Source organism: Rhinoraja longicauda, chromosome 30 (assembly GCF_053455715.1).
Source record: "Rhinoraja longicauda isolate Sanriku21f chromosome 30, sRhiLon1.1, whole genome shotgun sequence".
Classification (NCBI taxonomy): Eukaryota; Metazoa; Chordata; class Chondrichthyes; order Rajiformes; family Arhynchobatidae; genus Rhinoraja; species Rhinoraja longicauda.
In genome coordinates, this window is record NC_135982.1 from 7,452,531 (window position 1) to 7,470,643 (window position 18,113).

Sequence of the window (18,113 nt, forward strand, 5' to 3'; positions counted from 1 at the left end):
CATGAAAAATGGCTCCAGAAACACGGCGACTTTTGTATACTGTCTCAATGTACTATTGCGAAACACTTGTACTCATTGTGCTTATGTATAGTAATACAGTAATGGAGCTGCACTACCACTGTGCCACTGTGCCACCCCATGCAGCTTATGTATAGTGATACTTTTACTAGGTATCACAAAATGCTGGAGTAACTCAGCAGGTCAGGCAGCATCTCTAGAGAGAAGGGATGGGTGACGTTTCGGGTCGAGACCCTTCTTCAGACTGTGATACTTTTACTGACGTGGATGCAAAGAAAGGAATTTCACTGTGCCTCTGTAAAGTACCAATGGTACAATAAGGTGCCATTGAACCATTGAATGTAAAATCCAGAATCATACGAAGAAATTTAGGAATGCTAACCATTGTTTTTAAAGAAAACCTGGTTTACTGACGTCCGACAGAGAAGGGAATCTGCTGCTGTGTCGGAGATGTGACTCCAGAAAACACAGCAAGACTTGGGCTTGACCGTTTCCCTCAGTTAGCATGGAAATAAATAAATAATGGCCTGACGGTGGTATCCACAACCATAAGGCTCTTGAACACTGCACAACACTAACCACTACCTCACCAATTATGATCTTCTAAGAACCGTACTACCACACGGTTTGCACCGTTATGGTTACCTAGTTATTCATTTATTGTATTATTGATTATTATATATATATATATATATGTCAAGTCAAGTCAAGTCAATTTTATTTGTATAGCACATTTAAAAACAACCCACGTTGACCAAAGTGCTGTACATCTGATTAGGTACTAAGGAAAAAAAATGAAACATACAGTAGCACGCAAACAGTTCACAGCGCCTCCTCAATGAGCCTCAAACGCTAGGGAGTAGAAATAGGTTTTGAGCCTGGACTTAAAGGAGTCGATGGAGGGGGCAGTTCTGATGGGGAGAGGGATGCTGTTCCACAGTCTAGGAGCTGTAACCGCAAAAGCGCGGTCACCCCTGAGCTTAAGCCTAGACCGCAGGATAGTGAGTAACCCCAAGTCGGCCGACCTGAGGGACCTGGAGTTAGAGAGGTGGGTTAGAAGATTTTTGATGTAGGGGGGAGAATGTCCATTTAGGGCTTTATACGTGAATAGGAGGAGCTTGCAGTTGATTCTGTACCGTACAGGGAGCCAGTGGAGAGAGGCCAGAATCGGGGTGATGTGGTCCCTTTTACGGGTACCCGTCAGGAGTCTCGCTGCGGCGTTTTGGACCAGTTGCAGGCGGGACAGGGAAGATTGGCTGATCCCAGTGTATAGGGAGTTGCAGTTGTCTAGGCGGGAGGAAATGAAAGCGTGAATGATTTTTTCTGTGTGTGTGTGTATGTGTGTGTATAGAGTTAGATAGAGCACCAGGGGCTAGTGGAATCAAGGGAATATGGGGAGAACGCAGGCACAGGTTACTGATTGTAGATCACAATGAATGGCGGTGCTGGCTTGAAGGGCCAAATGGCCTCCTCCTGCATCTATTTTCTATGTTTCTATATATATATGTGTGTGTGTGTGTGTGTGTGTGTGTGTGTGTGTGTGTGTGTGTGTGTGTGTGTGTGTGTGTGTGTGTGTGTGTATATACAGGATATATATGAACGCAATATCACACACACACTCACACACACACTCACACATATATAAATATATAGCTATATCTATATCTATACACACACACACACACACACACACACACACACACACACACACACACACACACGCACACACACACACACACACACACACACACACATATATTCTTATGTAAATGTGATATTTCAGTTATTTATTTTGTATTACTTTGCAAAAATGTCGAAACACCTTTTTTCGCTTTTTTATTATGTGTGTTGATTGATGATTAAAAAAAAGAATTTAATCCATTTTAAAATAAGGCTGTAACGTAGCAAAATGTGGAAAAAGTGAAGAGGTGTGAATACTTTCTGAATGCACTGTATATATATATATATATATCTTTGTGATATTGTGTTAACAGCTCCTTTATGCTGCAGCAAGTAAGGATTCTATTGTTCGGTTGCCGGTACATATGACAATGAAATACTTTGACTATAGAATCATTAAATACAGCACAGTGGTGCAGCGGTCGAGCTGCTGCCAGGGTCCTGGGTTCGACCTCGGATTCTGTCTGTGTGGAGTTTTCCCTCCGGGTGCTCCAGTTTCCTCCCACAACCGAAAGACGTGCGGGTTGGTCGGCCAATTGGCAAAGTGCTGGAGTAACTCAGTGGGTCAGGAAGCATCTCTGGAGAACAGAGACACAGTCTGACCTATATTCATTAGCAGAGGTCTAAGCGAGAGGCAGAATGGATGAAGGGTCCCAACCCGAAATGTCACCTATATCCATGTCCTTCACCCACTGAATTACTCCAGCACTTTGTGTCATTTTTTGTAAAACAGCATTTGCAGTTCCTTGTGTCTCAATATTTAAACCCCAGATAAATAATTGGAATATTATAAAAATATTAAATCCCCCAGATTGTGGAGCTCTTTGATAAACTGAAGGACTGCTGAAAATGTGTTTTGCCAAACCCGTTTCTCATTTATTCAAAATTGATTTATTTTGTACATGAGGCTCTGCTGTTTACAGCTCAGCCTCAGCCAAGTGCAATCTTTCTCTTTCTGCATTCAGTGCAGACGTCAGGTCCAGTGTTACACTGTCCTGTTCCTTACTACTTTCGCAGTGCGCTACGTTCACTGGCACAGCTCTGCGCGGGAGGCAGAATGGAAGGATGCCTATTCAGAGGGGAAAGAATTAACCTGAGGTCCAAGTGCGTTTTGTCCAACATGCCTCTGGAACATGCTGTTCTCACAGTTGTTTGTTTCTTTGGCTCGTTCCTCTGGCCAGCCTTTGCATTGCAAATCCGAAGTCAGGAGTAAATAGCCCTGGTAAACCACAGACCCTTCGGGTAAACCCTGCCTCCTCCAGGAAAGTTCAAGGCATGTTTGGTGTTTGTGTATCGTTTGTGCGTCCACTCTCGGTACTTGCCAAGTATTCATCAGCCGCCCATCCATTAGCTTCGTGTTTACGAGAGGAATAAATATTGACTCTTATTTCTTTCAGAAGGAGCAGTGGCAGGACTGGGATGGTGGGCCGATGACATGTGACACACAGATCAAAAGGTCACAACGTTCCCCATGTTAGGAGAGGGGGGGGGGGGGTCCAAAACCAGGGGCCACAGTTTAAGAATAAGGGGTAGGCCATTTAGGACTGAGATGAGGAAAAACTTTTTCACCCAGAGAGTTGTGAATCTGTGCAATTCTCTGCCACAGAAGGCAGTGGAGGACAATTCGCTGGATGTTTTCAAGAGAGAGTTAGATTTAGCTCTTCGGGCTAACGGAATCAAGGGATATGGGGAGAAAGTAGGAACGGGGTACTGATTGTGGATGATCAGCCATGATCATATTGAATGGCGGTGCTGGCTTGAAGGGCCGAATGGCCTACTCCTGCACCTATTTTCTATGTTTCTATGTTTCGAAAGCAATTGTGCCCATGGTCTTGGGTGGTATCTTAGTCATAGAGTCTCACAGTGTGGAAACAGGCCCTTCGGCTCAACTTGCCCACGCCGACCAACAGGCCCCATCTACACTAGTCCCACCTGCCCACGCTTGGCCCATGACCCTCCAAACTATCCTATCCGTGTACCTGTCCAAATATCTCTTAGATGTTATGATAGGGCCGTCGCAGCTGCGGCTTGCCTGCAGTCCGTCTGTCTTTTGTGTTTTTTGTTGTTTTTGTATGAATTTGTATGAATTGTAGTTTTAATATGGTGTAGTGTTTGTATGTTATGCGGGGGGGAGGGGGTGGGAGGGAACGGGAACTGTAAAAAATTCTCTCTCCCGAACGGAGACACGAAGTTTGTTTCTGTGTCGTGTCCCCGTTCCCGTTGCGGCCTACCACCGGCCATGCACCTGGGACCGGCGGGCTCCACCTACCTCCGGCCATGCACCTGGGACCACCTGGGGCTCTGGTTCGCAGAACCCACGGCCCGGACTCACCACCTGCGGCGCTGGCCGCCTGCGGATGCTGCGGGAGCGGCTGCGACTCATCTCCGGAGGCTCCGGCGCGGGCCGCGTGGACGTCGGAAGCCCACAGGCCCCTGGATGGGAGCCGACATCGGGAGCTCCGGCAGCGGCAGAGGCAGCGTGTTCGCCCGCCCCGAATCGCGGGGCTTGGGTCGACCGGCCGCGGACCTTTCACCGTTCAGCGTGGCCTGGAATAGGCCGTGGACCTTTCACCACCCAGCGGGGGCTTCAACGTCGGGAGCCCCGACCGCCCCGATGTGGCAACTCCAACAGCCTGACCGCGGGAGAAGACGGCAGGGGAAGAGAAAAAGACATTCTGGCCTTCCATCACAGTGAGGAGGTGACTGGAGGAGACTCACTGTGATGGATGTTTCTTTTGTTTGGTGTTAGTTTATGATTGTGTGTGTTATTGCATTTTTATTGATTATTCTTATTGGTCTTATTGTTCAACTGCCGGTAATGTTTCATTTCACTACACATTTATGTGTATGTGACAAATAAACGACTATTGACTATTGACTATTGAAAGTACCTGCCTCAACTACCTCCTCCAGACACTCATTCCATATACCCACCACCCTATGTGTAAAAACCTTACCCCTCAGGTTCCTTGGTGGATGGGACATTAACAATATGAAGCCCAAGGAGGAGCAAGGTCACACACTCTCTCTTTCTCCCCCTTCTCTCCCTCTCCCTCTCTCTCTCTCTCTCTCTCTTTCCCTCTCTCTCTCTCTCTCTCTCTTTCTCTCTCTTTCACTCTCTCTCTCTCTCTCTCTCTCTCTAGAGTCAATGTTTATTCCTCCCATGGTGTAACCAAGAACCTAATGGAGGGGTGACGGATGATTACTTGGCAAGTCACCAGCCATCGGCCAGTGGGACGGTTTGCCAGGGACCCAGCCAGTCATCTCAGTAGGGGGTCTGTCAATACACAGCAGGCCACATCAATGTTGGGGCTGAGGGATGCACTTCTTTGGGATGTGGGAAGGAACCGGAGCACTCGATGTGCCCAAGTACTAGCTGCTCGGGGGAGATTGCAGCTTGCACCTTGTCTGCTGTGTTTCCGACGTTAAGAAACAGTGGCCACACTTGAAAAGTGTTCCATTTGTTGTAAAGTTTTCATTTCGTTTAATTTTACAGCGAGGAAGCTGGTCCTTTGGTTCACCGTGTCCCTGACGAACATTGATCACCCATCCATACTAGTTCTGGTGTGGAAGTTCACACTAGAGTTTTTGTGGATAGTTGCGTAAAGATGCCTTACATTACAGTGATGGGAATGCTTCAAACCACCTGTCATCCTGTCATAACTCAGCCGGATAGGCGGCATCGCTGGAGAGAAGGAATGGGTGATGTTTCAGGCCGAGACCCTTCTAGTCTGAAGAATGGTCTCGACCCGAACCATCACCCATTCCTTCTCTCCAGAGATGCTGCCTGTCCCGCTGAGTTACTCCAGCATTTTGTGTCTATCTATCGGAAAGATGTTGTTAAGCTGGAAAGTGTGGAGAAAAGATTTATGGGGATGTCGCCAGGACTCGAGGGTCTGAGCTACAGGGAGAGGTTGAGCAGGCTAGGACTTCATTACATGGAGCGCTGGAGGATGAGGGGTGATCTCGTAGAGGTGTACAAGATCATGGGAGGAACGGATCAGGTAAAAGCACAGTCTTTTGCCCAGAGTAGGGGAATTGAAAACCAGGGGAGATAGTTTGAAGGTGAGGGGGGGAAAGATTTAATAGGGCCCTGAGGTGCAACGTTTTTACACAATTGGGCGGTGGGTGTATGGAACGGGCTGCCAGAGGAGGTAGTTGATGCAGATACTGTCACGACATTTATGAAACATTTAGACAAGTTCATGGATATGATAGGTTTAGTGGAATAGAGGCCAAAGGCAGGCAGGTGGGACTAATGTAGATGGGACATGTTGGTCGGTGTGGGCAAGTTGGGTTGAAGCAAAGATACTAGAGGAACAAGATGGACCACTCCGTCGAAATCGCCTATACTGAAGTGTAGTACGCAAAGGAGCATAACGTCTGCCATTTTAGTAAGCAAAACCCGCCGTTCGCTCTACCTCTCGCAGTGTAATCAGTGTTTTGGGGGAACAGTGTGTGTGATGATACCATAAAAACACAGAATATATCTCATCTATCAACTCACAGATTTTTGTTATTTTTCTTCTAAAATGTTTCTGCAAGTTTCTGCCTACTAAAATGGCGCCGTGACATACTACGTTTTTTAGGGCCGAGTGGTCTATCTTTCTCTGCTCCAATAACTTTGGGTGGATGGGGCTGTTTCTACACTGTATGGCTCTATAACAATGAGCCTATGACTCTATGAGGTCTGTATTTCCTGGGCTGACAGTGAGTTGTCACTGTCAGAGTGACCGGCTTCATGGTGAGTGAACATTACTCACAAAACCTTCAGTCCAAAACTTGGTTTGCAACTTTGTAAACAACAGCTGAAGCTTTTCACTTGCCTCCCTCTTTGGCAAACCGATAATTAGCTGAATATGGGCGGCACAACGGGTAGAGCCGCTGCCTCACAACACCAGAGACCCAGGTTCGATCCTGACCTCGGGTAGTGCCTGTGTGGAGTTTGCACATTCTCCCTGTGACCTTGTGGGTTTCCTCCGGGTGCTCTGGTTCCCTCCCCCAACCCAAACACATGCAGGTTTGTGGGTTAACTGGCCTCTGTAAATTGCCCCTGGTGTGTAGGGAGCAGATGAGAATGTGTGATAACATAGAGCTAGTGTCAACTGGTGATCGATGGTCAGCGTGGACTTGGTGGGCTGAAGAGCCTGTTTGCATCCTGTGTCTCTAAACTTAACCCCATAACATTATAGAGGCATAGAGCCACTATCCCAGGATGGAACTGTCAAAGACCAGAGGGCATAGCTTTAAGGTAAGAGGAGAAAGTTTGAAGGCGATGTTTAAAGGATATTAGGGAACATGTTCTGTCTATTTTCTTACACTACATGTTCTGTATATCTGGGATGCAAGATCATCCTTGCAGATGCTGGAATCTTGAGCAAAACCCAAAGTGCTAGAGGAACTCAGCGGGTCAGGCAGCATCTGTGGAGGGAATGGAAGGCAACGTTTCAGATTGGGGCCCTTCTTCAGACTGCAATTGCGTGCTTCCCTGCGATCATTCGGCAATCCAGTTTTGGCTGAAGTTCGTAACGTAACCATGAGATGTAGTTGCTTGTAGAAGGGGGATACTTTAAGAAGGAAAGATTTTCTTCACATGTAGCTTTTCATGGCATGAGACTTCTCTTAGTGCTGGAAATATCCCATCTTGATCTTAAATGTAACCAAGCACTCTGTGCTTACAGCTACAGTGGCAAGGACTCCCAATGCCTGTGTGATACTACCTGGGATGTTCACTCTGGGATACCTGGGATGTGTTCTACCTGGGATAAACACTCCAGAGATCTGCCTTCTGACCCGTGAGTTAGCCAGTACGCTCTTGTAAGCTGTAAGTCCGCAAATGTCGATTGAAGCACACATCTTGGGTAGGCTGCTGAATCCCACCTGCTGCTCTGTTGCTGCCTGGAAGAGAGACACAATATATCATGGGGTAGCAAGAGACATTGGCTGAGTCTGACTGCATACAGCTCTCAGGTGTGACCAGCAGGTGTGCCCCAGCAGGTGTGTCCCACCAGATGTGACCGACAGGTGCGCCCAGCAGGTGTGTCCCAGTAAGTGTGGCCAGCAACTGTGAACTGTAGGTGTGCCCCAGCAGGTGTGAACTGTAGGTGTGCCCCAGCAGGTGTGAGCTGTATGTGTGTCCCAGCAGGTGTGAACAGTAGGTGTGCCCCAGCAGGTGTGAACTGTAGATGTGCCCCAGCAGGCATGAAGAGTAGGTGTACCCCAGTACTGGAGCGATTGGGCTTGTATACACTGGAATTTAGAAGGATGAGGGGGGATCTTATTGAAACATATAAGATAATTAGGGGATTGGACACATTAGAGGCAGGAAACATGTTCCCAATGTTGGGGGAGTCCAGAACAAGGGGCCACAGTTTAAGAATAAGGGGTAGGCCATTTAGAACGGAGATGAGGAAGAACTTTTTCAGTCAGAGAGTGGTGAAGGTGTGGAATTCTCTGCCTCAGAAGGCAGTGGAGGCCAGTTCGTTGGATGCTTTCAAGAGAGAGCTGGATAGAGCTCTTAAGGATAGCGGAGTGAGAGGGTATGGGGAGAAGGCAGGAACGGGGTACTGATTGAGAGTGATCAGCCATGATCGCATTGAATGGCGGTGCTGGCTCGAAGGGCTTAATGGCCTACTCCTGCACCTATTGCCTATTGTCTATTGTCTAGTAGGTGTGCCCCAGCAGGTGTGAGCTGTAGGTGTCCCAGCAGGTGTGAACTGTAGGTGTGCCCCAGCAGGCGTGAACAGTAGGTGTACCCCAGTAGGTGTGCCCCAGCAGGTGTGAACTGTAGGTGTGTCCCAGCAGGTGTGTCCCACCAGATGTGACCAACAGGTGTGCCCCAGAAAGTGTGAACTGTAGGTGTATCCCAGCAGGTGTGCCCAGCAGGTGTGTCCCATCAGGTGCGACCAGCAGGTGTGACCTTCTGAAGAAGGGACCCGACCCGAAACATCACCTGTTCATTTTGTTCAGAGATGCTGCCTGACCCACTGAGTTACTGCAGCACTTCGCGTCTATCTTTGGTATAGACCAGCATCTGCAGTTCCTTGTTTCTGCTCTACCTGTGACCAGCAGGTGACCCAGCAGGGGTGACCTGTAGGTGTGACCCGTTAGTGTTAACTTTACTGCTTCACCTCTTTCTTGACCAGAAAGGAGTTGGGAGCAACTATAAACAGTTGTGCAGTGATTCAGGGCACCCAGTAGCTGGTGAATGTCAACAATCTCACTTTATTTGTTGTAGAAGGAACTGCAGATGCTGGTTTAAACTGAAGATAGACACAAAAAGCTGGAGTAACTCAGCAGGTCAGGCAGCATCTCTGGAGAGAAGGAATGGGTGACGTTTCGGGTCGAGACTCTTCTAGTCTGAGGAATGGTCTCGACCCAAGACGTCACCCATTCCTTCTCTCCAGAGATGCTGCCTGTCCCGTTGAGTTACTCCAACATTTTGTGTCTATCTTCACTTTAGTTGTTGCCATGATGTCTAAAGTTATCACGAGCGCTGGACTATAGGCTAACCGTGGAGATCACCACAGTGGCCTGTCATGGCAGACCAAAACCCCCTGTCCCCAGTACCACCCTCAGTGTCACCCTCAGTATCCCCTCTCACCTCAGCGACCCTCACGGATCCCTCCCACCACAGTGTTCAAGACCTTCAATGCTCTCTCTCCCCCATCTAGTGATCATCAACTGTGAACTGCAGGTGTGTACCAGCCAGCAGGTGTGAACTGTAGGCGTGCCCCAGCAGGTGTGAGCTGCAGGTGTGTCCCAGCGGGTGTGTCCCACCACATGTGACCAACAGGTGTGCCCCAGCAGGTGTGAACTGTAGGTGTGCCCCAGCCAGCAGGTGTGAACTGTAGGTGTGCCCCAGCTGGTGTGAACTGTTGGTGCCTCTGCAGGTGTGAACTGTAGGTATGTCCCAGCAGCTTTGAACTGTAGATGTGGTCCCAGCAGGTGTGTCCCACCAGATGTGACCAACAGGTGTGCCCAAGCAGGTGTGAACTGTAGGTGTATCCAAGCAGGTGTGCCCAGCAGGTGTGTCCCATCAGGTGTGACCAGCAGTCACATCAATATGCCCACCCACATCAGCGACCCTCAATAATGCCCTCCCACCTCACCCTAGGTGACCCTCGGTATCCCCCTCCCTCCTCAGTAGCACTGTGGCCCCCAATACTTCCCCTTCCACCTTAGTGTTAATGACCCTCAATGCTTCCTCTCACCCCTCAATACTCCCCCTCTCTCCTCAGTGGTACTGTGACCTCCACTAGCGTCATTGTCACCCTCCTGTCTCAGAAGGACTGTGACCCTCAATGCCCCTTTCTTGGTGTTTCCGTGACCCTCAATAATCCCCGACCCACACTAAGTGGCGCTCAATGCCCCCTCCCACACCAGTTACCCTCAATAATACCCCTCCCACACTCAATGGTTCCGCGACCGTCAAGTGACAGGAGATCTGCAAGCGGGCCCCTATAAAAGGCAGGCAGTGCGCCAGCCTTCGCTGGCAGCTCGGTGAATTCCGTCTGAGTGCAGCTTTGACGCTCCACATCCAAACACACGCTGCCGACTTGAGAGAGAGGGAGGGAGGGAGAGAGGGAGGGAGAGGGAGAGAGGGAGGGAGAGGGAGAGGGAGAGGGAGAGGTTGGTATAGACAATAGACAATAGACAATAGACAATAGGTACAGGAGTAGGCCATTCGGCCCTTCGAGCCAGCACCGCCATTCAATGTGATCATGGCTGATCATTCTCAATCAGTACCCCGTTCCTGCCTTCTCCCCATACCCCCTGACTCCGCTATCCTTAAGAGCTCTATCTAGCTCTCTCTTGAATGTATTCAGAGAATTGGCCTCCACTGCCCTCTGAGGCAGAGAATTCCACAGATTCACAACTCTCTGACTAAAAAAGTTTTTCCTCATCTCTGTTCTAAATGGCCTACCCCTTATTCTTAAACTGTGGCCCCTTGTTCTGGACTCCCCCAACATTGGGAACATGTTTCCTGCCTCTAACATGTCCAACCCCTGAACTCTGGGAGTTCAGAACGTGTTTTCTTTCACACACACACACACCGCGGTGTCCTTGAGAAGAATTTCAACCTCTCAGTAAACAGCGAGAGAGACCTCTGCCGTGCCATTCCTTATAACGTTAACCCAGCCCTCTGCGCCAAGACCAACAGTACATGTGGATGTGGAGCGCGGACATGTACGCACGCTGCCAAAGCAGATCCATCAGGAGGGTGGCTGTTTTGGAAGCTTGCTTTCACTGTTTGCTTTCACTCCTGTGGCAACTGTTTCCATAGGAACCCTGGTCTGAATCCAGGCAATTGTGGATTTTTGTTTCACCTTTCCTTGCGCATTCCTTGGAACTGCATCTCAGCTGTTTCCCAGGATCATTCCCAATGCACCTCCGACTGCAGCGGGTCTTTTCTGCAGCCTGCCCCTCAGAGTTGGAGGCAGATGAAGCTGGGGTTTGTTTTGCGGCGCTCCGCCTCTCCCTGGAACGATCGGCTTTGCAGGCGACGAGATGCGGCTGATGAAGGGGTGGACTTCAGGTGCCAAGCTGGATATTTGCACAGGCCTCTGCTGCAATACTCCAGGCACCAACACATGTGCTGGCAGGGACCAGAGGGACCAGGAAGATTAATAATTGTCTTGCACGGTATTATTACATGGCAGTAAAATCAACCGAGGGATGCAGATGACATCAGAAACTTGGGATGGTTTACTTGTGTTAGCTGATCTCCATAGTAACTGCATTTAACTCCTGTGTGTGCAAGTGTTTGTGTGTGTTTGCATGTATGTGTGACTGTACGTATGTGTGCGCATGTCTGCGTGCATGTATGTCTGTCTGTACGTGCGTGTGTGTGCATGTATGTCTGTCTGTATGTGCGTGTGTGTCTGCGCGCATGTGTGCGTGCGACTGTTTGTATGTGCATGTATGTGTATCTGTATGTGCGTGTGTGCATGATCGTTTTGCTGAAAACTTCCGCTCAGTCCGCCTTAACCTACCTGATTTTCCGGTTGCTCAGCACTTTAACTTCCCCTTTCCTAGCCTGATTGGTATCTGGGAGTTCAGAACGTGTTTTCTTTCACACACACACACACACACACACACACACACACACACACATGTTCACACCTGCTGGGGCCCCCTCCCGTTCCCAATCTGACCTTTCTGTCCTGGGCCTCCTCCATTGTCAGGGTGAGGCCCAGCGCAAATTGGAGGAACAGCAAGCACCTCGTATTTGCTTGGGTTGCTTACACCCCAGTGGTATGAACATTGACTTCTCTAACTTCAAATAGCCCTTGCTTTTCCCTCTCTCTCCATCCCCTCCCCCTTCCCAGTTCTCCCACCAGTCTTATTGTCTCCGTTCCATCTCTGTTCCGCCCACTCCCCTGACATTAGTCTGAAGAAAGGTCTCGACCCGAAATGTCACCCATTCCTTCTATCCAGAGATGCTTCCTGTCCCGCTGAGTTACTCCAGCATTTTGTACCTACCTTTGATTTAAACCAGCATCTGCAGTTCTTTCCTACACATTTTGGTAAGTTGGTTATCAGTGAATGCAGGAGGAAATTGGAACAAGAACCTGAGGTAGATTCATTGAGGAGGCCCAGCAACATAGACCCCTGGACTAACAGTCATGAGTTCAAATCACACGACAGCCAATATGATGAATTTATGTAAAATACAAATTTTGGAATAAAACAATAGTTTTACTGTTGTAAGTACCTTACTAATTGGTTTTCGGAAAGGAATCATCCTGGAATTGCTTATCTTTAATCTTTAACTAGATTTCATAAGTGATGGACGCAGAATTCGGCCATTCGGCCCATCACGTCGTCTATGCCATTCCGTCAATCCGGTTTCCTCCCACACTCCAAAGACATACAGGTTTGTAGGTTAATTGGCTTTGGTAATAAAATGTAAATTGTCCTTAGTGTGTAGGATAGTGTTAGTGTACGGGGATCACTGGTCAGCGCGGATTCAGTGGGCGAAGGGCCTGTTTTCATGCTGCATCTCTAAAGTCTAAAGTAAAGTAAAGTCTAAAGTGGGCTGAAGGGCCTGGCTCCATGATAAATTCATAATTTCATAAGTGATAGGAGCAGAACTATGCCATTCAGCCCGTCAAGTCTACTCCGCCATTCCATCATGGCTGATCTATCTCTCCCTCCTAACCCCATTCTCCTGCCTTCTCCCCATGACCCCTGATACCCGACCTAATCAAGAATCTATCTATCTCTGCCTTAAAAATATCCATTGACTGGGCCCACACAGCCTTCTGTGGCAATGAATTCCACAGATTCGCCACCCTCTGACTATAGAAATTCCTCCTCATCGCCTTCTAAAAGAACGCCCTTTTATTCTGAGGCTGTGGCCTCTGGTCCTAGACTCTCCCACTGGTGGAAACATCCTCTCCACACCCACTCTATCCAGGCCCAGTGACACATGACTTGTGAAGCTACGGCTTTGAGTGTGAATCGAAAGGCACCTGTGATGTCAATTGTAGTCCCGCTATGAGTCACCTACTGATGAATCTGCCACATGGCTGCACGACAGTATTCTCTCACACGCTGTGATCCCGGTGTTGCCGTTCCACACTCACTTTCATTGCTCCAAAACCACATCCTGTTGATTCAACTGGGCCTTTCAGCATGTCTCCCCCTGCTGCTAATTGCATCCCTTGTTCAGCGCTTGCATTACTCTGCGATTCAGTGTGGCATTCTGGCAGCACTTCACACGAGAGGCATTTACACTGGGCGGTTCGACTTCTTGCTGCAAATTGTCCGTTAAATATTTTACTTCTTACGGAGCAGCAGAGAGATCCCTGAAGGCTGAGCGAGTTTATTCAGAACCAGTGAATCACACAGGATAAGCAAAGTGCTGTGGGCTTTCTCCCTGCTCCATGCTGCAGCTGTGGATTTTACTGCCGTGGTCCACTTACGATTGATTCCTGGCTGAGCATTTAAAAGGTTGCAGATGCTGGAAATCTGTTCTGGTCAGGAGTCTTCGACCTGAAACATGAACTCATGTGCCTTTTTTTTCCACAGAGGCTGCCGCACCTGCTGAGTGTTTCCAGCGGTTTCTGGTCAGTTGGCACCCATGGAGGTAGCAACACCACGAATGTTTCAGGTTAATGCCGCTCTAATCACGCCCCTGCCATCAGGAATGTGAAAACCATGACCACCGGGTTCAAGGGTAGCTTTCCATAAACACGGTGGCGCAGCGGTAGAGTTGCTGCCTCACAGCACCAGAGACCCGGGTTCCATCCGGATTACAGGAGCTGTCCGTACGGAGTTTAGTTTAGTTTAGTTTAGTTTAGTTTAGTTTAGTTTAGTTTAGTTTAGTTTAGTTTAGAGATGCAGCGTGGAAACAGGCTCTTCGGCCCACCGAGTCCGTGCTGGCCAACAACCACCTGTACACTAGTTCTATCCTACACACTAGAGACAATTTGCAGAAGCCAATATAACTTACAAACCTGTACGTCTTTGGAGTGTGGGAGGAAACCAGAGCACCCGGAGAAAATCGGAACGGTCACAGGGAGAAGGTACAAACACCGTACATACAGCACCCGTAGTTGGAATCGAACGTGGGTCTCTGGCACTGTAAGGCGGCAATTCCACCGCTGTGCCACTGAGCTGCCCCTTACGGTGTTATAGAAATCCAGGAGGTGGAGTTACTTACAACTCGAAGGCTGATATTTTGAATTGTCAAGGGCTACGCTGGCCCTCGGTTCATGATAACTCCTTTGCAGTAATTGCAACTCTCAGCTGTGTTCTTGGCAATTGAGGAGCTCCGTTTGGATTTTGTTGATGAAGGGTTGTTTTTGGAAACTAAGGAATGTATCCGGTGGGCCCAGTGTAGCATCTGCCAGTCCCACAGCAGATTGAAGGAAATTAAACAACTTTAACAGGCGGAATAGTTTCGCACAGCCTGGCAGTGTCTGGACTGACAGACCTGTTCCCCAATGAGCTCTGGGCCTTCAGCCATACAAACAAAATCAAAGAGAATCTAAAATGACTCATCCTGGTAATCTAAGGTTATATGGAACAAGCTGCCAGATGAAGTAGTTGAGGCTGGTACATTAACAACATATAAAAGGCATCTGGACATGTACATGGACAAGAAAGCTTTAGAGGGATTGGGCATGGTGTGGACAGATGAGGCCAGCTTGGATGGGGTATCTCAGTAAACATGGACGAGTTGGGCCGAAGGGCCTGTTGGTGTGCAGTGTGACTCTATGACTCACTCAGTAGTAGCTAGAGCAGAAAGTAGTGTTTTGGGAAGTCCAACAAGGGTAGGACCTACACAGTGAATGGTAGGGCTCTGGGGAGTGGTGAAGAGCATAGGGATCTAATTCCTTGAAAGTGGCTTCACTGGAAGATAGGGTTTTCAGCACACTGGCCTTCATCAGACAGAGTATTGAGTATAGAAATTGGCAGGACATGTTACAGTTATGTAAGACATTGGCGAGGCCACATTTAGAGTGTTGTGTTCCGTTCTGGGCACCATGTGATAGGAAAAATGTTGTCAAGCTTGAAAGGGTACAGAGAAGATTTACCAGGATGTTGCCAGGACCCAAGGGACTGAGCTGTGGGGAGAGGTTGAACAGGCTGGGGCTTTATTCCTTGGAACGCAGGAGGATGAAGGGTGATCTTGTTGTCTTGCTTCCAAAATGGCGCCCTACCCAGGCGACTATTTGCGGGGGTAGCCACAGAGGAAGATCTACAAAACTCACATGACAATCGCACCACAACTGAAATCTCTAGCTGCGGCAACATTTCTTACTTTAACTATGATCCTTGATCGGACTTTGCTGGCTTTACCTTGCACGGAACATTATTCCCTTATCATGTATCTATACACTGTAAATGGCTCGATTGTAATCATGCGTTGTCTTTCTGCTGACTGGATAACGCGCAACAAAAGCTTTTCACCGTACCTCGGTACACGTGACAATAAACAAAACAGAAACAGAACTGAAACTGAAGGGTACAAAATCATGAGAGGAATACATTGGGCTAACACACAGTATCTTGCCCAGAGTAGGGGAATCGAGAACAAGAGCACGTAGGTTTCATGTGAGGGAGGAAAGATTTCATGTGAATCTCAAGGGTTAACTTTTAAAATAAACATTTAGACAGGTGCATGGATAGGATAGGTTTAGAGGGATATGGGCCAAATGCAGGCTGGTCGGACTAGTGTAGTTGGGGCATGTTGGCCGTTGTGGGCAAGTTGGGTGGAAGAGCCTGTTGACGTGCTGTATGACTCTGTCAGTAATGAGGGGCAGGAGTGTGAGGTTTTGGGGACTTCAACAACCAATATGGGAAAGCAGTGAATAAAATAACCACTGCAATAAAACAGATCAATTTAAAAACAGAGTCATTGTTCTTTATTTTCCAGCGCACATGCTCCATCGAGGAGCCATTCTCCACAGGTGCATTCTCCACAGGTGGATGTTAAATGTTTTCCTTCTTCATGAACCTTTCTTCATCGATGGGATGGTGGTGGAGAGAGTCAACAACTTCCACTCAACCTACAAACCCGCACGTCTTTGGGATGTGGGAGGAAACCAGAGAAAGCTCACGCAGGTCACGGGGAGAACGTACAAACTCCATGCAGACAGCACCCACAGTCAGGATCGAACTCGGGTCTCTGGCGCCGCGAGGCATCAACTCTACCGCTTTGCCACCGTGCCGCACTTTGGAGGAAGAGGAGAGAGAGGGTCATGGCATGGGACAGATGGGGGAAGGATAGGTGGATGGTTAGTCCACAAGTGTGGCTGGGATTGTAGACTGTAGATATAGATGCAAAATGCTGGAGTAACTCAGCGGGACAGGCAGCACCTCTGGAGAGAAGGAATGGATGACGTTTGGGGTCGAGACCCTTCTTCAGACTGAGTTACTCCAGCATTTTGTGAATATCTTAGGCATAAACCAGCATCTGCAGTTCATTCCTACACATTGTTAGACTGTGCCTCCAGTATCTACTGCACACATTCACTAGTGCCCTGTGACATGGCACTCTGTCCAAACCTTGTGACTGTGTCATAGAGTCAATAGACAATAAACAATAGGTGCAGGAGGAGGCGATTCGGTCCTTCAAGCCAGCACCGCCATTCAATGTGATCATGGCTGATCATTCTCAATCAGTACCCCGTTCCTGCCTTCTCCCCATACCCCCTGACTCCACTATCCTTAAGAGCTCTAACTAGCTCTCTCTTGAATGCATTCAGAGAATTGGCCTCCACTGCCTTCTGAGGCAGAGAATTCCACAGCTTCACAACTCTCTGACTGAAAAAGTTACAGAGTCACATAGCAAGGAAACAACCCCTTTGGCCCAACTTGCCTACCCAATATGTCCCAGCTACACTAGTTCCACCTGTCTGCGCTCGGTCCATTTCCCTTCAAACCTGCCCTATCCATGTACCTGTCTAACTGTTTCTTAAACATTGTGATAGTCCCTCCACTGGCAGCTTGTTCCATACACCACCACCCTTTGTGTGAAAAAGTTACCCCTCAGATTCCTATTAAATATTTCCCCCTTCACCTTAAATCCTCGATTTCCCTACTCTGGGCAAGAGACTCTGTGCATCTACCCGATCTATACACCTCTATAAGATTACCCCCTCATCCTCCGGCGCTCCAAGGAATAGAGTCCCAGCCTACTCAAACTCTCCCTGTAGCTCAGATCTTCTATCCCAGAACTGAACACAATACTCTAAATGAGAAGGAGTGGGTGACGTTTCAGGTCGAGACCCTTCTTCAGACTGGATGGTCTTGACCTGAAATGTCACCCATCCCTTCTCTCCAGAAATGCTGCCTGTCCCGCCGAGTTACTCTAGCATTTGGTGCCTATCTTCGGTTTAATACTCAATACTCTAACTGATGAAGGCCAATGTGTTAAACACCTTTTTGCCCACCCTATCTACCTACGACTCCACCTTCAAGGAAGCATGCACCTGCACTCCTAGATCCCTCTGCTCTACAACACTACCCAGAGCCCTGCCATTCACTACGAAGGTCCTGCCCGTGTTAGACTTCCCAAAATGCAACACCTCACATTTCTCTGTATTAAATTCCATCAACCATTCCTCAGCCCACCTGGCCAATTGATCCAGATCCTGCTGCAATCATTCACAACCATCTTCACTATCTGCAAAACCACCCATTTTTGTATCATCAGCAAACTTGCTAATCTTGCCATGTATGTTCTCATCCAAATTCATGATGTAGATGACAAACAGTAATGGGCCCAGCACCAAACCCTGAGGCACACCACTAGTCACAGGCCTCCAGTCCGAGAAGCAACCTTCCACCATCACCCTCTGCTTCCTTCCATGAAGCCAATTTTCAGCTATCTCTTCTTGGATCCCACGCGATCTAACCTTCCAGAGCAGCCTACCATGCGGAACCTTGCTGAATGCCTT